Genomic DNA, 12,762 nt, shown 5'->3' on the forward strand with positions numbered 1-12,762 from the left:
GGCAGCATTCGCTCCAGGTCCAGGTCATGATGTGGTTGCATAGATATAGAATCAGGCACCTTAAAATAGCTCCTGCTGTGGTATCCTTCTCATTTGAAATGTTAGAGGCAGGCTGACCCATGCACAAAAGTCAACACACCTCATGGTTTGAATGCAGCCTTTATAACTAGTTTGCTGGAAACGTTTTTTTTCTTCTCAGCCCCAGAGCAGTTTACTGTAAGAGATAAGAAGCCATTGATTTTTCTTTTGCACTGCAGACAGAAAGGCAGGACTGGGCAGAGTGGAATTGCCTTCCCAAGGCCGAACCCAAAGCATTGCAGCACCTCAGTTTCCTCCCAAATGCCTTTGCTGTGTCCTGAAGTGCCCTGGGGAGGAAGGCCCTACACAGTTCATCTTAGGCCCTCCTGCTCCCACCTTTTTCCCTGACAGATGCTTTGTTCTGTAATTTTAAACTCTCTCAATTCTGCCAGCAAGGCTTTTTTCCAGAGAGGTAGCTATGAATACAAGAAGACCAGGGAACCTTGTTCCACAGCTAATCTATCTGCCTACTTGCAGTTCTGCTGTTTTCCTTGAAACGATGTCATTAAAAACTCCTGGGGATCTGGCCCCAAAACATAATTGTTTTAAAAAATAACTCCATGTGCAAGATCCATAAAGTAAGCAAAGGAGCACTTTCAATAAGATCTTTAAACTTTCAATACGTATTAAACAGACTCCATACATTAGAAGGAAAATAACTCTTTAAATACAAACCTCCTATTCTTCCCAGAATAGATTTAAACTGCTGATATTTCTTAAAATTGAGGATTGCAAACTCTTAATTACAACAGGAGCTAGGCTTGGAGATATTGTCACATTCCTTTAATTGAAAGGAAATGTTGTCCCTTCTTTGTTATATAAAACATTTTAGTTTTTTAAGCAAAATCTAGAGATAGTAATGGTTATTTCTTAGGCTTATCTTAAATTTAAAATTGCCATTGATCATTTTATTTCATTATTGTGCATAACTACATAACTTTTTTTATGTACTGCACATGATTGTGCAAAATATCTGTATTTGTTATGATAGTGTGTGCTATAATTAAACACAAATATCAAGTACAGCAGGACAGCAGAGTCCACTCTAAAAGACCCTTTGAGCATGCTGAAGCACAGAAGTGAAGAGGGCATCCACAGATATTAGCCTTATTGTACCCTCTTCTGCTGAAAGGTCCGCCAATATGGTTGGCATGAGGGATGTAAAACCAACAATGGGACAAAACCTGTGGCAAGAGGACTCGGAGTCTGTAAGACATTGCAAATCTTCTAGGTGACATGTAAATGATGTCTGGAAGGAGGCAACAAGTCAGAGGCTATGTTGGCACTTCGCTGGTTTAGCTCATTAAAAAACCATGGTGGTGCGTTTGAAATGGCAACTTTATCTGTTCCCCATTTTCTGTACACCCCTGTCTTTCTTAAGACCCCCTCTTTTCTTAATTGACTGACTTACAAATCCTTACTGCATCTGAGCTTTTAGGATGTACCTGAGTTATACATATAACTCAAAGTCAGGAAGGTTAAAACCTTGCCTTTTCAAAAAGAAAATAAAAGAGATTGCCACATAATTAAACACCATTGGCTGGATATTAAAAAAAGCATCTGCTACCATGGGACTTGAAATAGAAATATTGCACTACCAGTACTCTGGGAGTCCCAACCTCGTCTGAAAACTACAGCAGCTAGCAGCAGTCCCCGCTAGCATTGGTGGAACCCTGCAGGAGGAGCATTAGGGCTATGTCACAGCCTTGACTCCATGGTGGGAGTAAGGATTCATTAGCCCTTCAGGGTAAGTCAGCAATGCCCTTTCTGGAGACAGAAATTCATGTATGTTACTGCAGTCATGCAACAGTGACCAACCCTCACTGTGGCATCTGGCTTGAGAGAAACTGGAGGGAACGTGGTGAAATGAACATTTGACAGCAACCTGGAATAATAACGCTAAGACAAAGATCTTTCAGGACAAGTATTTTACTGTGGAGAATGAAAGTTTATGTCCTGTTGCCAATTTGCATTTGTGCGTTTTCTGATAGTCTTTTAGTGCTTGCTGTAAGCAAATGAAAAGGTGAACCACTATGTAGCTTACTGTATTATTGAATGTGAAGCTTCTCATTTAGCCTTGGCTGAACAGTGTTTCTGGTTACTTAGCCACTAACCAAATGATATAATTAGGATTTTACTGCTCCCTTAGCTACAACAGGGCTAAGCATCAGTGTGCAGAGCACTCCAGTGCTGTATTTCCTCTTGAAACGTAAGTTGTTTGCTGCTGAGTCTCCTTTCCCCCTTAGTTTGTGCAGAGACATGGGGAAGCTGAACTGGGTAGGGGATGGCCAGTGATTCTGGGCAGTTTTGGAGGGGTTCTTGAGTGATGCAGGTTAGACTGAGATGAGGAAAATACTCAGGCCGTCTGCATGGGTCAAGTCTCCAGGGAAGCCAGTCTGCTAAGGGAAGAGCAGTATCTCTCCTTACACATTTGCAGGGTTTCTGTGCTAGCAGAGCAATGTGCTGATCTGTGCACAGAGATTTGCCTAGCAGAGATGATGAGAAATCAGTTCCCCAGGCAAGAACTCTGGAACCATTGAGATGAACTTGTTCAGCAGAGCAGGAGCTCTGAGCTTTTCTCTGCAATGAGAGGCTGTGATGTGTGGGAGTGGAGAGAACTGAAGAGTGCTGAGGGCACAGTGTGCCTGTGTGTGGCTGTGTTTGAAGGGAGGACAGAGGATGTCATGTTCAATTGATCGGGAGGATCAATAATATGATTTTCCTCAAATGTTGCAATAAAAATTAAAATTGCTATCCCTGCAATATCGTTATCCCTGGGCTAGAAACTATCCTCCTTGGAAGAATGAATCTCATAAGAATATATGAAACCAAATACAGTTAGAAGTAAAAATCCTGATAAAAATAGAGCAGTCACAGGCATTTTGCCATATTTCAGAAAACACTAATCAAGCTAAAATAAGGTGCTTGGAAACTCAGATGTTTTCCTTGTGGGAAAGTTGCCCAAACTACTCAGCCTTCTAATCCTTATACCTAAAATTACTTATAAAATTCTCATTATAAAATTAATAATTGATATGCCATAATAGTTTAGTAACTTAAAACATTTGGCTGAGATTGACGCAAATGGTTGAGGCTAGGGAATGCTCAATACTGTTAGTGCCCAGCAGTTGTTCATTAAATAGAAACATCACTTCTGGGTGTCCCAGCACTTCTAAGCATCCAAATATCAAAATTAAATCAGTTTCCCACTGTACATTGAGCTATATTTCGAACAAGTGTATTTGCAGAAATTGTAGCTAAAGCTGGCAGTGCATTTATGAAATATGAATAGAAGCTTTACTACTTAACGGACATTTTAATGGGAAAAAGTTGCTTAGAAATAGATCTGGTCAAATGATATCCACAAATAATCCATCTGCAATTTTTTCTCCTATCAGTGTTTGAACAAATTCTGGTTCTTAAAACTTGCAAAGCAGTATTTTAAATAATTGTACTTCATGGTCCTTGCAATGATATGAAAGCTGTAGCAGAGATCTTGCAGGACTGAAAGCTGCTGTTTGGTCTGCTTATACTGTTAGCAGGGGGTTTTGCCTAATGTTTATCTCAAGGTTGATGTCTTGGGCCTTCGACCTTCAGAGGCTCTAGATTGTCTAATATATGATGGTTCAGCACTTACAAGGTTGTGGCACCTCCCTGAAAATGCTGGGTCAACACCTGTTACATGTTTAGAAATTGCCATTTTATTCTTTGTGCTTTATGTATATAGTCTTACTGCATAAGACACGGGCACAAGTAAAGCCATTTTACTTCCTTGCTCCTATTAATCTCTCTGGAACACAGGGAGGAAGAGATGGGATCATAGGCCTGTCCCTTAGTGCAATGTCCACCGATACATGTTGCTGGCAGCAGGTATGACTTGCGTAGTGCATCTGCCTTTAGTACACTGGTGGTGCCTGAATGGAATTTGTAGATTTTCTTGGTAAATTGGAGACTGTAAACTGCTAGGGAAGAAATAGAAGATGAAGAATTCACAACCTGGTGCTATCTCAAGCTTGTCTCTCTGTTGTTCCTTTTTTTTCTGCAAATCCTACAAATCTGTTCTTTGTATTTCCCATCTGACATATTGTTGATCCTAGGACATATAAAAATAATAACATGTAAAGTAAAAGAAAAGGTTGAGATATTTTTTTAGAGCCCTGGGGTACCGGTGAAAGAAGGCCTTCGCACTTGTTTTCAGGTTTTCTTTCACAAACCTGAAAGTCAGAGGCTCAGCTTCATGAAATAAGTTTCCTTATTCCCTTGCTTCAGAGAAAGTACAGTTTGTTGTTTTTTTTTTTAAGTCCAGCTATATTTGTAAAAGCGCATGTTCACATTTGGGTGGGAAGTGTTCAAAGAATGTATAGACTAATGAAACCAGGGATCTTTTTCTATGTGCTTCTCTGTACAGCACCTAGTAGTGCTTTTTGTACTGTAATGACTTAGGTATAAGGAAAAAAGCTCCTTTCTAAAACTTGTTAAGGATTCTCTATTCAGGTTAATAGTAGACAACGAAGAATATATCTGAGGCAATGGAAACCCCACTGTGTCCCAGACAAATGGGCATTTCCAAGAGCAGAGGATGTTGTCAGTTTCTTATCACTTCAGGTCTTTTTCCATTAGGTTTTGTATTGTTCTTTTGTTGTTGTTGTTTTCATTAACAGTAGTATTACTGTACTTACAGACACAGAAAATGACAGGATGGTATCCTGTAAATCCTCACATAAATGATACAGATCTAAGGGTGAAAAAGCAATTGGACAAAAGGCTGTGGAGGGGCAAGAATAAAATTACTGAAAGGCAGTTATGTCAACTCCTAGCAGGGTTTTCAACCAAGCCCTCACAAGCACCAGCATTTAAGGGAGCTCAAAATTCCAGCAGTATGAGAATAAACATTTTATCGTTGTCCACTGCCAGTGTGGGATTATTTACTATTGCCCCCAGGAGCATGTCCAGACAAATGCAGCTAAAGGCAATCTCAGTCAGTAAGATGTATCTGAGTTATTTTATGTCATAAACTTTTTGGTATGGATGGTTTGAGGCCTGGCCATTTCACCATCTCTGTGAGAATGGTTATCAGCTCAGGTCTCCACCATTATTTTTATGATGGCAAAGGATATGGCTCCAAAGTACTTTGGCTCACAGTTTAAAATCATCAGAGGCTGCCCTAATCACTGTTTGCTCTATGTGCACAGAAGCACATCAACACTTTTCAGTGGGAGAACTCCAGTGATATATCTGTTTAGAAATGCCTGTGCTGCCTATTACTTGAGATATATCTGCTGCTGAAGCTTTCATGTGTGTTTCATCATAGAATCAGAAAAACAGTTTTGGAAAAGACCTTGAGAGGTGCTTTAGTTCATCTTTATCTGCAAAGCAGGTCCAGGACAGGATCCTGCAACCCTGCTGATATACCTTGCAGATCTCACAACCACCTTAGCCCTGTGCTTTAATATCGCTTATTACTAAAAGTTTTCCCTCATGTCAACTTTTAATCTTCCATTTCAATCCAAGCCCATTACTTCTTGTCTCCATAACAAAGTGAGCAGTTTTGTATCCTTCTTTCTCTTATAGCTACTTTTAGTATATTTTCATTTAGAAATATATACCTTTCCTTTTTGCTTCTGTAAACCAAACTTTTCTACTTCCTTTAGCATGTTCTACTACCATATGTTTTCTAGAAATGCCACTAGTTTTCTCTGGATCATCTCCATTTGATAAGTGTCTTCTGTGGACTCTGTGCTCTGGCTGAAACCCTGTCATTTCTGAATAGAGTGGAAAGACTGCCTTACACATCTTATTGTACACTATACTCCTCTTTATATATATCTTCCCTTAATATTTGCCTTTTTTGAAACAGCTCATCATTGTTGATCTATTGTTCAATTTGCAATTTAATGTAACTCTTGTGTCTTTTTCTTCAGCAGATCTGCTTAATCAGTTCTTCCCCATTTGGCAGCTGCAGACTTGATTATTGTTGTCCAGGTATAAACTTCATGTTAGTCTTTTTCCATCAGATCTGTTCTCCAGTTTTTCAAGATCATTTGTAATTGTTTTGTTCTGTGTGTGTGTAGTCTTTCTGAACTCAGAATTTAATAAACAAAATTTAAATAAAAATTGAATAATATCAGACCTGCAGAACATTTAATTCTTCCTTCACATTTAAAAGTGCATCATCAATAAGTACCTTTTTCATCTACTATTTCCAGTCCTACAGTAGCTCCATATTAATCATGATTTTCTTGTGTGTTCCTAGAAAAAGCTTGTGTCAAGAGCTTTAGTGAAGGTAACAGTTAACACTTATATTTTCTCTATCTATGAGGCATATCCTCTATCATAGAAAAAAATTAGTCTGATTTGAGAAAATTTGTTTTTGGCAAATGCACAAATGTATGTTATTCATATCTTTGTTCCCTTCTAATTGCTTTGTTTGAAATCAAGTTTATGTTCTATTATTTCTTTCAAGCATTTTCCAGGAACGCAAGTAAAATCAAAATTCCTTGGCCTGCCTTTCCCTCTTACATCCATTAATAATGATAGGCACTTTATCTGCCCTTTTTCAACCCTTTGAAATCTTACATGGCCTCCATGGTTTCTCAAAAATCAATAAATCACTAAATAACCTGAAAATGTTTTCTTCATTGGGACCAGTGAATTTGTGACCGTAATTTATTTAAACTTTACCCAACCTATTTTTATTCTATTCTGGTTTCTTATGCTTTGCTACTGGTGTTGATTCTGTTAGCAAACTTATCATAACTGAACTGTACAATGAAACTAAATTCCAAAAGTCTCTAGCAATGACTTTAATGCAAGTGGTAAGAAAAATCCGTAAATAGAAAAAACCAGTTATGCTCATCTGCTGGTTCTCAAAGTCTTCCAACTCGTTTATTTCTTCACTGAAATGTCTCAGTGTATGTAGATGTTGGCTTAAGGAGTAATGTGTTCTCTCATTACGAAATGCATGCATTTCTCCTCAATTTTCTTGCAATGTTTTTTCTTATGTCACTGATCCTCTGTGACTTGAAATCAATTAAGATATCTATTGTCTTTCATAAGACCAAAAGAAAATAGTACATCTCATTCACTCCCAAACTATATAAATTGTTGGTTTTCCATGGTCTCTGAAAGCCTAGATCTTTCTTTGGAGTAAAAAGAAACAGTGACAGCTCAGAGTCCTGGAGTTAAGGGTGACAATTTTTAAAGGCAGAGTTTGTATGGAAATCACTGAATATACTGTAAATGACCAACACATCTCTAATCTTGAACATACTTTTTCTGAAGCTGATAGATGGAACAGCATGTTTGTGAAACAGTGTGCTTGTAAATTTTTCTTCTCTAGAATCCTATAGATAGGTAGATTTATTTATTTGGGGGCCTGAAGCAAAATGAATGTCAGCATTGAATAATTTTAAGCTGGAACAATCTCTCCAAACAGTATAACAAACACATGAAAAAGCCACATCACTATTTTTTTTAGAATTTAGGAAGTTTACATTTTCCTCTGATTTTTGTTTCCCTGTCCCCTTTAATTTATTCACTTTGGGAACCAGAGCAGAACCTATGAAAGGTAAAGGCACAGAATATTTTCAATGCAGTGCTTTCTCAGAGCTAATGCAAGACAATGCTCTCCATGGTGTGCCTGGGAATAATTATGCCTGGTTTTTCAGAACTATTTCTCCAAGCCTCTCCTTGAAGGATTTTTCTTCTCTCACTTGTAGTCATGCTTTTTTATTTTTTTGTTTTTTATATAAAGCAATGCATCCTTTTAGTCAGCTGAAAATAAAATTATATTATATTGGGTGCAAGAGGGCAACGGGCTCCTCTATGTGAGAAAGTATTATTGCACCTTGTGTTTTGATGAAGGCTGTGTAAATGGGTCTCTTTTCTTTCCAGAAGCAGTTATTTAGCATAATGAACTATAACTGTAGAAGAGTGCAAACTTTCACACAAACCCAGCCCCTTTCCATGTGGACTGTCATCCAGCTTCTGCTGCCCAAAGAGCAGCTCCATGTGTCTTATCCTGCAGGGACAGAGGGCCTGCCAGCAAAGCCACTCTTTGGACTGGGTAATCAAAAAAACCCCAAGGAACCACCAGCACTTTTCCACCGCTGAGGTGGGGGTGTCCCCTCTGCAAGTTCCTTGTATTTATGAGTGACTGTGGGTGTAATTCTTACCTCAGCATGCTATTTTTTTCTATCTTGACCCAACAAAAAGAGGTTTAAACTTTCTTTCAGTCAGAAAAAACTCAAAGAATGTAGCTGGTACTAGCATGAAGTGATGCAAAATGGTTTAACTACATAAGTAGTAAAAATGTTGAACAGGGGAAGCTGTCCCTTTGGTGGCACCTGGAAAAAAAATAACAAAATCCTTCTGTATAGCCAGGTCCAGTTTAAAGTGCAAAGCAACAGGTTTGCCTACAATTTATGAAACCAAGGGAGACAATGCTCTTCCACTCTGTCTCATGGGTGCTGAAGATGCTCATGCTGACTAAAAAAGTCTGAGTTGACTGCTTCCCTGTAGCTGTGCCATTTACACCCCAAGGTGTATGTTTAAAGGTTTATAATTTGATTAAGTTATATTTTCATGCAAACAAATTCCATTTTCAGCAGATGGACTTCAAGTACAAAGAGAAAGCACAGCTACAGAGGGACCAAGAAGTATTTCGCCTGTCAAATTTCAGCTATTCTTAGCTGAAAAGGATAGAATGGCTGTAAGACTTATTTCTATACACTGTTATGGATGTTTAAATTTGCAGTAGTTGTTTATGAGCCATGAGAACCTTGGCAGGATATGTGGAGTGCAAGTACAGAGTAGAGGTCACTCCTCTCCCTCCAGAGTCAGCAGCCTTGAAGACACGTGTTAGCTAATACATGGAGAAGTGGTTTGGTAGAAAGGAGCAGAGGGAACATTGGCAGGTGGAACACCGCCTACAAAATGCACTGTTTCAGATGCCTTAGAACTTTTGAGTGTTGTGATTTATCCCAAGTATATGGAAAGAAATGCACGTCTGAAAATCTTAGCTTCCCATTTTTGATTGTCTTATGTGCGGCGAAGAGACGGGCCGCAGCTTGATGCAAGCAAATGTCAATGTATTGTACAGAAGCACGAGTTTATATACACTTTCAGAAGCTGCGCGTTTTAAACAGATTGGTTCTTGAAGCTAAGCATTGCATACTAGGCAATCCCCGATTGGTGGTTAACTACCGGCAATTAACAGCAAGGTGTTACCTTTCCTTGGCACCATCCGTTCCTCATTCCCTTATCTTCCCTCAGCATGACTCACCCTGTTGATTGTTATCTATTCACATTCCTTGTCCTCCCAGGGTTTGTGGCCTACAAGCTCGAGCACATTCCTTTCAGCTAACTGATTGCCACTTTATGGTCCTGATTTGCAGGCCCCCTCCTGCATCTCCCCCTTCTTGTTTTTGAGCAATCCAACATGCATTCTCGTTGTAAGCATTGAAACAAACAAGGAACACATAATACTAAACCCAACAATACTGTCAATACCATCAATGCTCCTTTGATTATGTTTTGTAACCAGCCCCCTAACCCAAGGCTTGAAAGCCAGTCTTGTTAACCCGTTCTCAATCTTTATGGCCTGTACATGTTTTCTTAACTCAGCGAGCTGCTCATGAATAGAGTTAGAGTGATCAGTCAAATTCATAAAACACTTTCCTTAGTGCTGTTCACTATAGGCTACTCCCTAGTGTTCCTGCTGTTTCCTTGTCTTCTAGAGGCGAGATCACATTCCTCCTTTGTTTCTGTCTCATCCTAGTTCTCATACTTCCTCAAAATTATTTATCTCTTTGCTGCTGGATCACAGCTGCACTTCATCAAAGCAAGGCCAAAACTGCACATCAATGTCAAAACAACCCACTATATCTAATCTGTACAATTTTACAATTCTCCTTTTTTGTTTTTGAACAGCTAGTACCAGGTTTGTCATGTTCTGCAGGGCCCTTGCAAACATGACAGCAACCAAGGTAATGGCAAACAAACAATACTGCCAATTGAGTGAATGGATGCCAAAACGGCTGACATTTTATCAGATTTTGATAACATGTTGCTGCAATGGGGCGCCTAAAATCCATGCAGCACATACCATCAAAATCCTCACAGCCATGTCCTCGAACCAACAACAAAAAGCAGTGGCAAATTTGACTCACATTAACTGCCTAACAAACAAGGTGATTTAACTCTTTAATGCTTTCCCTGCTGTTACTCTGTGTAAGAACCGCTGCAGTACGTTCCCATCATAGCCTCCTACTACATTAGCATCTACAGAAAGACAATTATCGACATTCAAAGTGTAAACAATATCATCTTCTTTTGGATTAACATTATACATAGGTGGAAGGGCACACCAAACAAGAACTGGTTCAGTCAAAAACCTCCAAACATAGCATGCTTTCTCTGAACATACCCCTGGGGTCATTCCCTTCATTCCCTCTTTTTTTAATGCAAAGAGAGACACTTTACCATAACAGAGAAGCCCCTATTTACATCTCTGAGCCCGGACACAAACCGCAGCTGTATGCTCCACCAGGCTCAGGGCAGGAATCATTCATGTAGTTACATAGCTATATATCACTACAAGCATGCAGACACCTATTAGACACTAGATAACCATGTTTATCTTTCCTATTCTCCTTCACAATACCTAGCTGTTCTCTCATCTCTTGTTAGGTCAAATATTCTCCAGCTTCCTCTCCTACCTCTCTCTTCAGACATTCTCTATCCTCTTTTTTGCTTGTTAATTGCGATGAGGCGAAGGGGGTGTGTAGCTGGGTGACCATGACCTGATTTATGTTACAATCAACTAAACACTGAATACAGGAAAAAGGCATGGGAGACATAAGGCAAACATCAATAAGGTGGTTAAAGATAATTATAATAATAAATCCTGTAATACTTTTGAGTCATGGCCCAAAGTTTCCCAGCCGTGAGAAGAGACCAAAGGCATCCCCCGCCCCTGGCTCTGCTGCAGATCTTTGTTTTAAGGCTTTTAAGTTTTGCATGCTTTTGTAATCAAGTGATCACTCAGATTCACGTAACACATCCTATCAAAGTCTTCACACTTGTGCCCCTGTGCTAATGATAAAAATCAATAGCAACTCGGTTCTGTAGCAACATATGACAGACAGAATCAACATCTGTTAATAAGCCAGAAAAAAAAGAATAGTATTTGTAGTATTACTTTGTTTAGCAAGCTAGCAGCCTAATTTACTAAGCAAGTTAAGAGCGTGTACTATTCTTACAGAAGAGACTAGAGAAGAAAAATGTGTTATGCTGCATTCCAGAACTCAGCCTGAGAATTACAGTCTGCTGTGAGTTCTGCGTTACAATCATTTGACACATGTTGGGGTTGCGATTGTGAAAGTTGCCCGTTTACAATTTTCATTGGCATTATCACAGCTAGTTGTTTTAAAAGCAACCCTTGAGCTTCCTGATGTTCGACTTGTTGCAAAATATTCTGAAGCCAATCAATCAAGTTAGTATTAAAGTTAGTGACTCTCTAGGACCCTGCAAGACTGTGGCAAGACTCCCGCATCCGGACTGCTTTAATAGCCATTCCTTCATTTGCAAACAGTTGTCCCTGGGATACCTTGCCTGAGTCACAGAATCGGTACAATTATTTTCTCCAGCCAACTGCTCATAGTTAACAGCAATTCCCCGATTAAGGTTTTCAGTCAAGGCCACTACACATAGCTCACAAAAATCAGATAACCACATCATATACTGTATCAGTTAGTACCATACAAAGCAATAACTTCCAATCATGCAGTGTGAGTGTATAAGGCTCTGCCATCACTTCAAGAAGGGACATAGCAAATGTATTATGAATCCTCCCTTCCCGCACTGCTTGGCTTAACTCTTTAACAGCCTCGTATTGCACAGGCTGCCGCTCTGGAGGCTGATTTGTCTGACAAAATACTGAACATGCCATAGCGACTCCCAAAACCCATCACTTAAGTGTTTCCCACTTGCATTCCTGCCACCAATCCCTCAGACCCCCTTTCACCCTTCCCAAAAATACAATCAACGCATCGGGAGAGATGAGGGGGTGGGGGAGAGGTCTAGCTCCTTTTCCAGATCTATAGGACCTGGATCAAAAGGTTTATCAGTGTCAATGAAATCATTTTCCGAGTTGTCCTGTTCCCGTGCTTGGTGCTGTGCTGTGAGGGTCGCTGCAATCAGTGACAGAAGCTTTGGGGGCAGAGGAGGTGTGGACAGAATCGGCATCGTTGACAGTGTGTTGAGAAGAGTCGCGCTGTTGGCGGAATTTACAGCTTCCTCTGGTTTAGCACCGTTAGTAGAATTAGTCCACGCTTGGCAAAGAGTAGTCAGAATTTGCCACCAAGGTGCTAAATGCATTCCCGACACGGAGCTCCCCTCCGCGGCAGCATCATACAATCGGTGCTGTATGTACACTCTTCCATTTCTTTCAAAGTCTCTAAAGTTTCTTGGCTGCTCACCTGTCTCGATGCAGGTTGTCCGCCTGGTCCAGCCAGCCAGACGATGGTTCAGCCAAGCCGTCTCCTCCGGAACGCAGCCCTCTTCCACGAGCTGTCTTTTTTCCGTCCTTCTTCTTCCAAGGCTTCGGAACACCACCACAGGGGTCACCATTTGAGGAGACTGAGGCACGGACTCCCGGATCTGACTAGAAGACCCTTCAGGAGT

This window comes from Falco peregrinus, chromosome Z, assembly GCF_023634155.1.
Source record: "Falco peregrinus isolate bFalPer1 chromosome Z, bFalPer1.pri, whole genome shotgun sequence".
Taxonomy (NCBI): Eukaryota; Metazoa; Chordata; class Aves; order Falconiformes; family Falconidae; genus Falco; species Falco peregrinus.